The following is a 15,439-nucleotide window of genomic DNA, read 5'->3' as shown; positions in this document are numbered from 1 at the left end:
GACAACAGTTCAGTGCGGTACAGCACAGTACAGTACAGTCTTTCTCCATTGACTGTAGAGATGTACAGAGGCTTTAACAAGCGAGATACAGGAAGATGATACCTATGTAACTAGGGAGGCATCAATAAATGAGTCCATGAATGCAAGAACAGAGACAATCTATTTGGAGGGTAGAAAAAGCTGGATCATCAAATTCAAGTGCCGAGAGGTCATATTAACACCTAGGAAGGCCTCTCCCACAAACCCTGGGTGCGAGCATTTCCCTGTGCCTGTGGACGTAGAGGACAATCTTTTAGGAAATGATCCGCACTGGCACAGTGGAGGCAGAAATTCTCAGTTCGTCGGCGAGTTCTTTCCTGCAGGGTCAGGCGAGACCGATCCACTTGCATAGCCTCCACTGCGGGATGCAAAGTAGAAGGTTGCGGTGGTTGCTGGAAGATAGGTGCCAGACGAGGAAAGAGCCGAGGTGCAGACTCCTTTTCTTGCCGAAGTTCCTCACGTCGCTCAGAGAAACGGATATCAATCCGGGATGCCAGCTGTATAAGATCTTTTAACGTAGAAGGTAATTCCCAGGCAGCAAGGACATCCTGGATAGTCCTTTCTTGAAGTTGACGCAAAGAGCCTCATTGTTCCATGATAACTCAGATGCCAGGGTACGAAACTGAATGGCATACTCACCCACAGGGGAGATGCCTGCGAAAGATTCAGTAACGCCGTCTCAGCGGAGGAGGCTCGGGCAGGTTCTTCAAAGACACCCCGAAATTCCGTTAGGAAAGCCTGTAGAATGCTGATGAAGGCCACCTTTGCTCGTTCCGTAGGGAACTGTTCCGCCATGAGTTCGATGTGCATGGAGCACTGAGTCACGAAACCCCGACTTGGACTTGGGATCCCCCCCACCACCCATATTTCTCTGGAAGAGACAAGCAGAGTTTCGTTCCGGAGGAGACAGCAGCAGCGGGTTGCAGCACTGGAGCAGGAGGAGGCTGTGATTGTGACGGTTGCTGCTGAGCAGATAGCAACTGTTGCATCATGGTGGATAACTGGCTCAACTGCTGTGCCTGCTGGGGCAACTGCTGTAACTGGAGCACCACAATGGAAGCGAGATCCGGACTATAAGACATAGGAACCCTAGTGGAATCCATGGCCCGATCTTGCTGTAATGAAGCTGGATGTGGATCCTCTAACCTGTGTGGCTGATTACACAGACCGTATTGGGGAGCGGAGTCTAAGGTGCCGCTGGTCTTCACCAGAGCCCGCCGCAAGGCAGGATGGGCTTGCTGCGGCAGGTGGCACCATGGTCACTATCCCCGACACGGCTCGACCACACAGGTAGCTGGGGAAGGCGAGGTAACAGAGAATAAGGCGGAATCAAATAACGTAGCGGGAAGGTCTGGATACACGGGTAAGGCAAACAGGCAATATGGAATGCTTAAAGGGGTATTCCAGGCCAAAACTTTTTTTTTATGTATCAACTGGCTTCCAAAAGTTAAACAGATTTGTAAATTACTTCTATTAAAAAATCTTAATTCTTTCAATAGTTATTAGCTTCTGAAGTTGAGTTATTGTTTTCTGTCTAACTGCTCTCTGATGACTCTGAGCTGTGCAGTTCCTATGGGGATATTCTCCCATCATGCACAGCTCCCGGGACGTGACATCATCATTGAGCAGTTAGACAGAAAACTTCAGAAGCTAATAACTATTGGAAGGATTAAGTTTTTTTAATAGAAGTAATTTACAAATCTTTTTAACTTTCTGGGGCCAGTGGATATATATAAAAAAAAGGTTTTGCCTGGAATACCCCTTTAATCTGAGGCTAGCGGCACTCAAGATCTGGCAGGGAAGTGTGGGAGGTGCAGGGACTTATAATGTGGTGTCAGGTGCAAACATTAATTATGGGCGCACTGTCCCTTTAAATTTCAGAGCTGAGACACCGAGGCAACGGAACGATGTGAGTGACGGGCTGGGATTCACATGCGGGCACGTCCCACGATGCGAATCCCAGCCCCACCGGCAGATCGGGACCCTGAGAGATAGAAAAAGAGACAGTGAGAGAGAGAAAACGAAGGCAAGGGTTACTAGCCAGGATTTAAAACACCCCTGAACATGAAGAGTGTTTTGATTGTTCCCGTATGGACAGGAGTTCAGTGCTGCAGCTGGGTACGTGGGCTGCTATTCTCCCCCCCCCCCCATTACATATCCATGAAAATAACATAAGCAGGTTTACATACTCCAGAATTTCCATTAATCGGGCAATATTTTACATTTAATAAATGTATTACTGCAAATATTGATTACCTTTTCTCCCATGAAATGATCTGTTTTGTCACTTATTAAACCATCATTTATTTAAAAAAGTATATATATATATATATATATATATATATATATCAGAAACATGGTGTAGGAACCGTCTTATAGTGCGAGGCGTGTATCCATGTTGATTTTCCTTCTTTCTACAAACCCTGCGTACTGCATGTACAATGATCTATTATTTCTCTACTCATTAGTTCTATTAGGTGTTTAGAAAGAATCTTACACCATACATACTATTTGATATAATTTTCATCCACATAGTAAAATGATCACAATCAAATAAGAACTAGTACATTACCAGATATATGTGAGGCCCCTAACTTTAAGTAATTGGAAAGAGAAGATGAATGTGACATATTCCCCTGGGTATAAAGACTCTTGACCAATTTGGACATAGAAAGCCCCCTTCGTGGTAGTGACAAATTCATACCTCAAATCATTCCTGTGACCATAAGTGGTTACATTTTGTTTCCACAAAATATTAAAAAATGAGAGGATAATTTGACCTCGTAACAACTAACAACACCATATTGTTTATAGCTGACATTGTAGCTAGGACCTTAAGAGATACCCCAAACAAAGCTGATATGGTGTTTGAGAACATTTTGTTGTTATGAAGAAATGTTTATGAGAATAGAGGTCATTGTGTGCAATATTGCAGGTCCATTAAAATGGCTGCTGTTATGTTAACTTAAGAACATGTGGAATATTTATTAGGAACAATAGAATAAGCTATGTGCAACTCTAAAACTCTATTAAATGTTAGAATCACGTGTTATGGGTGATACAGTGTACAGCTGATTATAAGAGATGAGCAAACTTTTCAAAAAATCGATTTGGCCGATTCACCGAATTTTCCGAAAAAGTTTGTTTCCATCCGAATTTTTTTCACGGCGAATCTATATTAAAAAAGGCTAATTCTAGCCTACATACAGCCTCTATAGGGGTATAGAACACTTTGCTGTGTTCTAAAATGCATATGGATTGTGCTGGGGTAGTGAAATAATACTGTTACTCAGAATCACATGCAGATTACCGGCATCGCTTTTAGAATCACTGCCGCACAGCAGCACAATGACAGAGCCTGGTGGTGGCATCAGTGTGAGGAGACCATATAGTGACTGAATGACACAGCGTGGAGGTGTTGGCAGCATGAGGATACCATATAGTGGCTGAATGGCACAGCGTGGAGGTGTTGGCAGCATGAGGATACCATATAGTGGCTGAATGGCACAGCGTGGAGGTGTTGGCAGCAGGAGGATACCATATCGTGGCTGAATGACACAGCATTGAGGTGTTGGCAGCATAAGTAGGCACTAGGCCTTCACAATCCCTAAGATTAAAAGATGAATTCAGAAATTTAAACCGAAGATTTTGGATAGCGGGTGCTACCTATGAGAAAATGTGAAATTCCCAGACCCAGGCCCCACAGCGGCATCAGTAAACCATATATTGCCTGAATGACACAGCCTGGAATTGGCTGATGCACGAGTACACAGCAGGGCTTCAAAATCCCCCCCAAAAAACACAACAATTTTAGAAATTTATGAAGAAGATTTTGGATAGCTGGTGCAAAGAAAATTTGAATTCCCAGACCCAGCAGCTCCATCAGTAAACCATACATTGCCTGAATGACACAGCCTGGAATTGGCTGATGCATGAGGAGACCATTGAAATGTCTGATTTTTTTGTTTGAAATTTAAATCAAACTTTGAGTGTCCCGGACTCCAGCATGTGGGTACGAAGGACCAAGTCCAAGAAGCCCCCACAGGGTTCATGTGGCCGTGAGATGTAGGCACCACGTCTCCATTGCCCTGACCGGCCATTGTTTCCAAGACTTTTCGCCAAGGCAAACCATGTGAAGAACAGTGTGACACCGCCGTGCCCTGCACACATGGTATGCTGAAGGGCCACTGAGACTTGTCCGGGCAGTGGAGGCTTAGGACACAGTGGAGGATATGAAAGCGGAGTCGCACAGTCACAGGACCAACGGGCTGACATAGTGTAGCAGGAAGCAGCATGAGTGCACACCAAAGCTTCACAATCCCTAAGAAAAAACAACCATTTTAGAAATATTTGAAGAAGATTTTGGATAGCGGGTGCTATCTATGAGAAAATTTGAAATTCCCAGACCCAGGCCCTTTGGATAGGGGATAAGCTGTCTAGGGGCGGAGTAGCCCTTTAAGTCCCTGGCCTTTGTACACACCGCCTGTCTCTACTACCCATTGGATGGTTTAGTGAGGTCCTCGGATCGGCCCCGGCGGGGTAGAAACGGCCCTGGCAGAGCGCGGAGAATTTAAAGATCATTGTTGAAATTAGTATTAAGCATGTATTAGCTACTGCTAAACTTCCAAAAATGAAAGGCCCAAGGCCAGAAGCATCAGTGAGCCAAGAAGTTCCTGAAAGACAAAGGATGAGTCAGGAGCAAGCATTCGCAGTACTCAAGAGGGTTTCATAACCCCTTCATGAAAGATCAATGTTGAAATTTGCATTAATCATGTATTTAGCTATTGCTAAACATCCAAAAATTAAAGGCCCAAGGCCAGAAGCGTCAGTGCGGCAAGTAATTTCTGAAACACACAGGATGAGTCAAGAGCAGGCATTTGCAGTACCCAAGAGGGTTTCATAACCCCTTACACTTAAAGATCAATGTAAAATTTTGCATTAAGCATGTATTTAGCTACTGCTAAACATCCAAAAATTAAAGGCCTAAGTCCAGAAGCGTCAGTGAGGCAAGTAGTTCCTGAAAGACACAGGATGAGTCAGGAGCAGGCATTCACAGTACCAAAGACGGTTTCATAACCCTAATTGATAACCCAAGAGGGTTTCATAACCACAATTGGGAAGTGTTGGTGTAGCAGCATGGTCAATCTACTCTGAGGCATCCGGCATTGGTGGCTGGAAATCCTGGCTGATTCATCCCTGATTCATCTTGACAAACGTCAGTCTCTCCACATTCTTCGTGGACAGAGGAGTTCCCCTTGGGGCGACTATGGCCCCGGCCGCTCTAATGGCAAACTACTGGCTGGGCAGAACAGGTTTTCCAGGGCAAACTCTGCTAGTTGCGGCCATAAATCAAGTTTGGCTGCCCAGAAGTCCAGCGGATCTTCAATGGTTGTTGGCATGGCCATGTCAAGGTATGCCACCACCTGCTGGTTCAGGTCCTGCTCCATGTCTACCTGCTGCTGATGAGTTGCTTGACTATGCGGGTGAAGAAAGCTACTCATCAGCGACTGTAGACTCAGGGTGCTGCTGATTGAGCTGGTACTGCTCCTGCCACCCCTCCCCTCCCCAGCAGCAATGGCAGTGGAAGGTGAGCGCAGAGGGCCCCCCGAGTCAGACCTGCGAGTGGATGGACCATGTCGCCGATAGGCATCGGCCAACTGACTACGTAGGATCTCTCTGTAGTAGGTCAGTTTGTCCTACCTCTCAGTGGGTGTAAAAAAGGCCCCCATTCTGGGATGATAGCGAGGTTCCAAAAACGTGGAGATCCAGAAGTCCTCCCACTGACGAATTTTGACAATTTGGGGGTCACTACGCAATCAACTGACCATGCATCGTGCCATTTGCGCCAGTGACTCGGAGGGACTACCTGCCTCCATCTCCACTGCATACTGCCACGGTGTGTGTGGGTCCTCTGTCTCGCCTTCCTCATAATGACCCTCTTGCTCCTCTAGCTGATCATGCTCCTCCTCTCCTGTCCGATTACTAAAAACACCACCCATCTCATCAAACCTAAACTGTGCTCCACTCTGCCCTCATCCTCCTCCTCCAGTTCAGCCCCCACAGGGCTCATGTAGCCATGAGATGTAGGCGCAACGTCTCCATTGCCGTTACCAGCCATCGTTTCAATCATTTGTTGTAGGCAATGTAGGAGTGGAATTACGTCGTTTATCCCGTAATCCAGGCGACTTACAAATAATGTGGCTTTCTCTTAGGACCTCAGCAAACTGCAGGTGTCACGTATGAGCTGCCACTGGTTCACATTGAAGTTACACAGGGGAGTACCCTTATCTGCTTGGATCATTAAGAAATCGGTGATGGCTTTTCTTTGTTCGTATAGTCTGTCCAACATATGGAGGGTGGAATTCCAACTTGTGGCAATGTCACAAATAAGACTATGTTGTGGGATACCGTTCTGACGCTGCAGCTCAAGGAGGGTGTGCTTTGCGGTGTACGAGTGGCTTAAGTGCATGCACAGTTTCCTTGCCATTGTCAGGATGTTTTGCAAAAGGGGTGAAGACTTCAGGAAGTGCTTGACAACCAGATTCAACACGTGTACCATGCAGGGCGCATGTTTCACACTTCCTTGTCACAGCACGGACACAATGTTCTTCCCGTTGTCGGTCACCATGGTTCCCATTTCCAGATTTTGTGGAGTAAGCCATACTCAGATTTCTTGATGCATTCATTTTAGCAATCCCCCCCCCCTTGTGTGACTCTGTTTGCCAAGGTAAACCATGTGAAGAACAGTGTGACACCGCCGTGCTCTACTCACATGGTACGATGAAGGGCCATCGAGATTTGTACATGCAGTGGAGGACGAGGACACGGTTGAGGATGAGGAGGCAGAGTCGCACACTGTCACAGGACCAACTGCCTGAGAGCAAGAGCGTGGAGGAGGAAGCGGTGTGACCTGTCCAAGTTGCTGTGTTGGCTGTGCAGGAATCACATTTACCCAGTGGGCCGTAAAAGACATGTATTGTCCCTGCCCGTAGTTACAGCACCACACGTCGGCGCTGCCTTGCACTTTTGAACACACCCTGAAAGGCTCAAGGATTGGCCCACCTTCTCTTGTACAAACTTATGCAGGGCTGGCACTGCCTTATTCGCAGAGAAATTACTGCTTTGGACTCTCCACCTCGGCTCAGCACAAGCCATCAATTCTCTGAAAGGTGCAGAGTCCACCACTTGATAAGGGAGGGACTGCAGCACCAGAAACTTAGACAGGAGCACATTCAACTTCTGTGCCGTTGGATGAGTGGGCGCTTACTGTTGTCTTTTGGACATGACTTCGCCGATGGATTGTTGGCGGAATGGCTGACTAAAGGCGGGAGAAGCAGGAGCATCTGGAGCGACAGAAGGAGGGTTTGACACACAGCTCCCTTCAGCTGAGGTGGTGGAGCCTTGGCTGGATGAAGGAGGGAGCGGAAGCCCACTTGGTGATGCAGCAGGCTGGACCACTACATCGGAGCCACAGTTCTCCCAGGCCGCTTTATGGTGGTGAAGCATGTGTTGATGCAGGGCCATGATGCCGACATTGGGACCCTGGCACGCTTCACCTTCTGCCGACATATCTTGCATGTGGCTACGTGAACCTCCTCCGGATGCCTGATGAAAAACTGCCACACCGCCGAGTAGCTGATTTTCCCACCTACAGTCCGCACTAATTGACTGCTACTGGCGCCGTCTCCAAGAACCCCTGTCCCACTACCTCCCGGAAAGGTAGGCTGCCGCGAAGCAGGTGGTCTCCCACGGGCCCATTTGGCTCCAAAATTTCCACTCCTGCCACCATGCTGACTGCCAACCGTGCTACTGCCTTGCTGACTCAGCTGCTGCCTCAAGGGCAACCTTCAACTCTATTCCCCATGATGGTGATGAAGCCACTTCTGCACCCGGCTCCCAATTGCAATCGGCTTCATCAACAGGTGTCTGCATGTCATTGATGTCCTCCTCAGGTTCCCCAACAGTGTCTGCTTCAGGGCCCTGAACCCTGGCAACACCGCCTCCCACGTCACTCTCCGCATCACTACTTGGCCGCCTAGCGTAGCAAGTGGCACATCTCTCCTCCCCTTCTTGGCTGGGCAGTAGCTCCTGACTGTCCTCTATTAGATTGTCCTTAGTGAATAGTGGAGCTGAACCCATAGCATAAGATACTTCTCTAGGAGAGGGAACAGCATAGGACAAAGGCAATGGGAGGACAGGGACTGCTCCCGGGCCATGCCAACTGAGGGTTGTGTCTGAGGAACCCACCGACTGTTGACTGGGGGTGTCAGATGTCACTTGTGATGAAGTGGATGAGCCTGTTAACCAATCGACGACAGCAGATGAGTTGCTGGTCGAGACACGACCGCTTGCTGATTACGGGAGCTCAGGCTTCTTGCTGCGACTCCTGCTGCCACTCGCCCCTAGTCTGCTGCCAACTCTGTCTGAAGTATTTAGGCCTCTGCCACTCCTCTTTGCACGTCCTGACATTTCTCTGCCTGACATACTTAGTGCGTATATGAGAGTATTACAATACGCTTCACTACTCTTTAAACAGTATTTGTCTAGAAAAGCAGCAGGTGATTACTTTTGGCTGTCCTTTCACGGTATGTAGGCCCTTGACAGATTAACAGGTACAAAATGGTTGTTGTGGTTCGTGGCTCAGGGGTTGAATTATATCTGGCTCCAAGGGTCACACCACCAGTTAAAATCTGCAGACCATTCATCTGGGACACAAAATGTCCGAGACACAAAATGGCTGAGACCATGCGGACTAGTGAATACAATATATATATTCACACAGACCGCAGATATTTAATTAGTTGTATCACCGGAGACCAAATGCATTCATAAACACCCCACAGACCAACCTATTTAGGAATTTTGGAAGAGTTATATCCTAATATCCAATGCACAAATCAACACTACACATCCAAACACTGGCAGAAATAAAGATGTTTAATACACAGTTAACTAAACACACTCTAACTAAGAGAGAGAGAGAAGAGAAAAGATATTGCTAATACCTAGAAGTTTAAATCCGCAATGTAAGGAAACACATATACTACATTTATAGTAGAGATCCTATAATTGGCTATATGGGTGGATTTTCCTTAAAAGATACAACTATACTAAATGAAACACACAGAGAATATAATACTGAAAATACTTAGCTTCGGGGACCCTTTACAGCAAGTATGAGCAACAAAGACAGGCATGGGAGTAGGCTGCAGTCCTTTGTTTCAGGATTCAGGCCCAAACAGGAAGTTGAATGGCCAGGTGTGTTGGTATCCAGCCCCGCAATAGAAAAAGAGCGCGTTGTCCCCTTTGAATGGGTTTTTATTTAAATGTTCTCTGCCCCCAGCCAGCCCCCAGGTGGTCTATCTAATGTTACAAAAGCTCCTCCTCTCCTGTCCGATTACTAAAAACACCACCCATCTCATCAAACCTAAACTGTGCTCCACTCTGCCCTCATCCTCCTCCTCCAGTTCAGCCCCCACAGGGCTCATGTAGCCATGAGATGTAGGCGCAACGTCTCCATTGCCGTTACCAGCCATCGTTTCAATCATTTGTTGTAGGCAATGTAGGAGTGGAATTACGTCGTTTATCCCGTAATCCAGGCGACTTACAAATAATGTGGCTTTCTCTTAGGGCCTCAGCAAACTGCAGGTGTCACGTATGAGCTGCCACTGGTTCACATTGAAGTTACACAGGGGAGTACCCTTATCTGCTTGGATCATTAAGAAATCGGTGATGGCTTTTCTTTGTTCGTATAGTCTGTCCAACATATGGAGGGTGGAATTCCAACTTGTGGCAATGTCACAAATAAGACTATGTTGTGGGATACCGTTCTGACGCTGCAGCTCAAGGAGGGTGTGCTTTGCGGTGTACGAGTGGCTTAAGTGCATGCACAGTTTCCTTGCCATTGTCAGGATGTTTTGCAAAAGGGGTGAAGACTTCAGGAAGTGCTTGACAACCAGATTCAACACGTGTACCATGCAGGGCGCATGTTTCACACTTCCTTGTCACAGCACGGACACAATGTTCTTCCCGTTGTCGGTCACCATGGTTCCCATTTCCAGATTTTGTGGAGTAAGCCATACTCAGATTTCTTGATGCATTCATTTTAGCAATCCCCCCCCCCCTTGTGTGACTCTGTTTGCCAAGGTAAACCATGTGAAGAACAGTGTGACACCGCCGTGCTCTACTCACATGGTACGATGAAGGGCCATCGAGATTTGTACATGCAGTGGAGGACGAGGACACGGTTGAGGATGAGGAGGCAGAGTCGCACACTGTCACAGGACCAACTGCCTGAGAGCAAGAGCGTGGAGGAGGAAGCGGTGTGACCTGTCCAAGTTGCTGTGTTGGCTGTGCAGGAACCACATTTACCCAGTGGGCCGTAAAAGACATGTATTGTCCCTGCCCGTAGTTACAGCACCACACGTCGGCGCTGCCTTGCACTTTTGAACACACCCTGAAAGGCTCAAGGATTGCCCCACCTTCTCTTGTACAAACTTATGCAGGGCTGGCACTGCCTTATTCGCAGAGAAATTACTGCTTTGGACTCTCCACCTCGGCTCAGCACAAGCCATCAATTCTCTGAAAGGTGCAGAGTCCACCACTTGATAAGGGAGGGACTGCAGCACCAGAAACTTAGACAGGAGCACATTCAACTTCTGTGCCGTTGGATGAGTGGGCGCTTACTGTTGTCTTTTGGACATGACTTCGCCGATGGATTGTTGGCGGAATGGCTGACTAAAGGCGGGAGAAGCAGGAGCATCTGGAGCGACAGAAGGAGGGTTTGACACACAGCTCCCTTCAGCTGAGGTGGTGGAGCCTTGGCTGGATGAAGGAGGGAGCGGAAGCCCACTTGGTGATGCAGCAGGCTGGACCACTACATCGGAGCCACAGTTCTCCCAGGCCGCTTTATGGTGGTGAAGCATGTGTTGATGCAGGGCCATGATGCCGACATTGGGACCCTGGCACGCTTCACCTTCTGCCGACATATCTTGCATGTGGCTACGTGAACCTCCTCCGGATGCCTGATGAAAAACTGCCACACCGCCGAGTAGCTGATTTTCCCACCTACAGTCCGCACTAATTGACTGCTACTGGCGCCGTCTCCAAGAACCCCTGTCCCACTACCTCCCGGAAAGGTAGGCTGCCGCGAAGCAGGTGGTCTCCCACGGGCCCATTTGGCTCCAAAATTTCCACTCCTGCCACCATGCTGACTGCCAACCGTGCTACTGCCTTGCTGACTCAGCTGCTTCCTCAAGGGCAACCTTCAACTCTATTCCCCATGATGGTGATGAAGCCACTTCTGCACCCGGCTCCCAATTGCAATCGGCTTCATCAACAGGTGTCTGCATGTCATTGATGTCCTCCTCAGGTTCCCCAACAGTGTCTGCTTCAGGGCCCTGAACCCTGGCAACACCGCCTCCCACGTCACTCTCCGCATCACTACTTGGCCGCCTAGCGTAGCAAGTGGCACATCTCTCCTCCCCTTCTTGGCTGGGCAGTAGCTCCTGACTGTCCTCTATTAGATTGTCCTTAGTGAATAGTGGAGCTGAACCCATAGCATAAGATACTTCTCTAGGAGAGGGAACAGCATAGGACAAAGGCAATGGGAGGACAGGGACTGCTCCCGGGCCATGCCAACTGAGGGTTGTGTCTGAGGAACCCACCGACTGTTGACTGGGGGTGTCAGATGTCACTTGTGATGAAGTGGATGAGCCTGTTAACCAATCGACGACAGCAGATGAGTTGCTGGTCGAGACACGACCGCTTGCTGATTACGGGAGCTCAGGCTTCTTGCTGCGACTCCTGCTGCCACTCGCCCCTAGTCTGCTGCCAACTCTGTCTGAAGTATTTAGGCCTCTGCCACTCCTCTTTGCACGTCCTGACATTTCTCTGCCTGACATACTTAGTGCGTATATGAGAGTATTACAATACGCTTCACTACTCTTTAAACAGTATTTGTCTAGAAAAGCAGCAGGTGATTACTTTTGGCTGTCCTTTCACGGTATGTAGGCCCTTGACAGATTAACAGGTACAAAATGGTTGTTGTGGTTCGTGGCTCAGGGGTTGAATTATATCTGGCTCCAAGGGTCACACCACCAGTTAAAATCTGCAGACCATTCATCTGGGACACAAAATGTCCGAGACACAAAATGGCTGAGACCATGCGGACTAGTGAATACAATATATATATTCACACAGACCGCAGATATTTAATTAGTTGTATCACCGGAGACCAAATGCATTCATAAACACCCCACAGACCAACCTATTTAGGAATTTTGGAAGAGTTATATCCTAATATCCAATGCACAAATCAACACTACACATCCAAACACTGGCAGAAATAAAGATGTTTAATACACAGTTAACTAAACACACTCTAACTAAGAGAGAGAGAGAGAAGAGAAAAGATATTGCTAATACCTAGAAGTTTAAATCCGCAATGTAAGGAAACACATATACTACATTTATAGTAGAGATCCTATAATTGGCTATATGGGTGGATTTTCCTTAAAAGATACAACTATACTAAATGAAACACACAGAGAATATAATACTGAAAATACTTAGCTTCGGGGACCCTTTACAGCAAGTATGAGCAACAAAGACAGGCATGGGAGTAGGCTGCAGTCCTTTGTTTCAGGATTCAGGCCCAAACAGGAAGTTGAATGGCCAGGTGTGTTGGTATCCAGCCCCGCAATAGAAAAAGAGCGCGTTGTCCCCTTTGAATGGGTTTTTATTTAAATGTTCTCTGCCCCCAGCCAGCCCCCAGGTGGTCTATCTAATGTTACAAAAGCCCCTGTAAGCATGCCTTGGAGACCCCTACTATAAAGATGATCCTCCATCTTTTCTTTTGTCTAAACTCCATGCGGCCTTCTTGAACTAGAATCACAAAATATAGCAAATAAAATGTATGTCATTTTCATGTCCATAACAATGGTACACTACTTAGATGTATTTATTCGGTATGCACTAATGAGGGCAGAAAAATGCACAACAATACTAAGAAAAAATCTGTATTTTTGTAAAACACCAGCCGGTGAGTACTCTTGTTTGGACTTTCACAGTATGTAGGCCCTTGACAGATAATCAGGTACAAAATGGTACACTGCTTGGATGTACGTATGCGGTATGCACTGATGATGGCAGAAAAATGCACTACAATGAGCCTAAAAACTCTGTAATTTTTGTAAAACACCAGCCGGTGAGTACTATTGTTTGGACTTTCACAGTATGTAGGCCCTTGACAGATTAACAGGTACAAAATTGTACACTACTTGGATGTACGTAAGCGTTATGCACTGATGAGGGCAGAAAAATGCACAACAATACGCAGAAAAAATCTTTATTTTTGTAAAACACCAGCCGGTGAGTATTATTGTTTGCACTTTCACAGTATATAGGACCTTGACAGATAAACAGGTACAAAATGGTACACTACTTGGATGTACGTATGCAGTATGCACTGATGAGGGAAGAAAAATGCACTACAATATGCAGATAAACTCAGTATTTTTTTTTTAAAACACCAGAAGGTGATTACTTTTGACAGGACTTTCCCTGTATCTAGACTTGTTACAGATACAAAATAGTAGACTGCTTTGATGTAGGTATGCACGTATGAGGGCAGACAAATGCACCACAGTCCGCTGAAAAAAACGTATTTGTGAACAGCAGCAGGACACAACAGTGCAGCACCACAAAAAAAAAAAAAAAACAGGGATTAAACTCTAAATTGCACTCTGTCACAGTGTGTTAAGAATGGTGTGCACTGGTTTTTATACAGTCTACACACAATTCTAAGCAGCAGATGATTTCTGGAGCAAAAAAAGCACAGAAAAATAAGGTGATAAGATGGTTCATCAAGTTCAAGTAGCTTGTTTATATGTATGAGGCAACGAAAAGCTATCTGCCCCTCTCTGATGAAATGCTCAATAACGTGAATAGGAGGTTTATATATCAAAAGATCCTTCTCAGTGAGAACACCAAAGCACCGTACTTCTGTCTGTCCACAATGCTGATGTGACTAGCAGTTGTCAGTGGTACGCTGCGGTATAAGCAATTCCCATACAGACGCGCAGCCCGTCTTCTCTCTCTGAGTTCATGGATGAAATGAAGAGAGGTAATATGGCTGCCGATTATATAGGGCTGTGACATCACAGGGGTCAATGAATGCTGATCTCACTGACCCTGACCCTGCATCTCGCATGTGATTCAGCATCATCCCGCCTACCTCCCTTCCCGCTGTACTTTCCCACCCTCCCATAATCCCCTGCCAGATGTACTCACATGTGGATCCGCCATTTTAGCTCTCCTTTAGCCGGGAACGCTGTAAAATGGATTTGCGTGATAGAATAGCGGCGATATTCTCATTTCTTGCGAATCGAATATTCCATGAAATTCGGGTTCGTCAGCTTCGATTCGCTTATCTCTAGTGATGACACATGGACACAGCAGGACTAGTATGTGTCCAAGCAGGCAGGGGGGGAGGGGGGATTTACACAAATATTAGACATGAGTTGGGTCTTAGGGCGGTAGAAAAATTTTTGTGTACCAGAGGAACACAATTCACTGAGCACAATAATTTTGTTTTTACACTTCTTCAATTTCTTCTCACCCACAATTATTTTATTTTTGACGATCACTTTTATTTACAACATATAAGCACAGCAATGTGCACCAAATTTTGCTACTTTATTTCTTGGGTGGTGGGAGGATACGATAGATCTCACGAAAAATACCCTCAGCACGTTTTATTTTGGGGGGCGATTCATCGATGATATTTTGTTATTTTGGAACGGCACTGTCACTTTATTTAATGAATTTGTTTCTGCACTTAACACCAACACTGTTGGTATGTATTTTACTTTCGAAACACACGAGAGTACACTTAATTTCTTGGACCTGAAGATCTCAGTGAAACCTGGAGGCAGTGTCAAAACGCATATATATCGGAAGCCAACATCAACTAATAGTTTCCTTGAATGGGGCAGTTACTATCCAAGCCCCCTCAAGAGAGGAATTCCGGTTGGTCAATATCTTCGAGCCAAGAGGAATTGCTCGGATAATGCAGAATTCCTACAAGAAAGTCAACTTTTATATAGGTGATTTATCCAGAAAGGATACCCTAAGAAAGTCCTCTATAGGGCATCTGTGAGGGCAAAAGATACCCCAAGACAACAATTGCTGATGAACAAATCGCGGAAGACTCAGAAATCCAAAGTGGTAAGCTGTATCGGCACCGTTGATGAAAACAATAGACAGGTGATGAACATGTTATGCCAGTACTGGCTGATATTACAAGCAGATAGTGACCTGAAAGAGGTGATTACACCTCATCCATCTGTCACTTACAGAAGAGGTAAGAACCTAAGAGAGCATTTGGTTCACAGCCTCT

This window comes from Hyla sarda, chromosome 9, assembly GCF_029499605.1.
Source record: "Hyla sarda isolate aHylSar1 chromosome 9, aHylSar1.hap1, whole genome shotgun sequence".
NCBI lineage: Eukaryota > Metazoa > Chordata > Amphibia > Anura > Hylidae > Hyla > Hyla sarda.
This window is presented reverse-complemented; position numbering follows the sequence as displayed.